Source organism: Rhagoletis zephyria, unplaced genomic scaffold, assembly GCF_001687245.7.
Source record: "Rhagoletis zephyria isolate East Lansing unplaced genomic scaffold, Rhagoletis_zephyria_1.1 Rzeph_scaffold_02183, whole genome shotgun sequence".
NCBI lineage: Eukaryota > Metazoa > Arthropoda > Insecta > Diptera > Tephritidae > Rhagoletis > Rhagoletis zephyria.
This window is the reverse complement of record NW_016159267.1, coordinates 63,514-64,440: the sequence shown is the minus strand read 5'-3', so window position 1 is coordinate 64,440 and position 927 is coordinate 63,514.

The window sequence follows — 927 nt, the reverse complement described above, 5'->3', positions numbered from 1 at the left end:
ACTTGCAAAATCTATGCCACTCTTTGCATATCCAAGGTGAATATATGTATGTACTGATTCCCATATGTTTGTGTGCACATATAAACGCATAAATACAAATTCAAGTACAAATGTATGTACATACATACAACATAAATAAGTTCATTAGGAATTATTAAAAAATAAATAAATAAATAAAACAAAATAAAAAAAACCACGTATGCTCCACAGAATACCACCAACTACACATTCCACACTAATGTGCATACATACATATGTATGTATATGCGAGTTTCCATCCGCGCCTATAACCATGCTTTATTAAATCACTATGCACTTTTACACTTCAATTAAATGCCATAATACAATTTTCAATTCCATAAATATATTTCGAATCGCGAACAGATATTTAAAAAAATTATTCGAGCCACCGACGGGCACATTTAACATTCGCACGGTTGCACCTTTGAAAGTGGTATTCACGGGGACGATAGACTTCTTTTTTCGGGCACTGAAGCTGCGAGCGTCTTGGAGGAAACTGATTTGTCGTCCCGCAGCGAATAGGTTAGATTGGTTGTTAGCCGCCGATTCCTGTATGCATTCAATGAAGCTTTAGAAAGCTTTGCGCTTTTCCTCTCACCGGTGGAATGCGCGTTGAAAGTACAGTGAGACATACAACTAATCCAAACTAGTTGCATATCGCCCTTGGCGCGCAATAACATACAACATCAAACAACATACTAGGTGCGTTTCTTTATACACTAGTTACCGCCTTTTTGATTTAAGTATTGCGCTTAAAATTGTGCCGCAAAAACTTGGCCTTAACTGCCCTAGAAATGTAAATTTTCTATGTTACCGCCTATTCCGCCACACTAAAGCTAAAGCTAAAGATAAAGATAAAGATAAAGATAAAGATAAAGATAAAGATAAAGATAAAGATAAAGATAA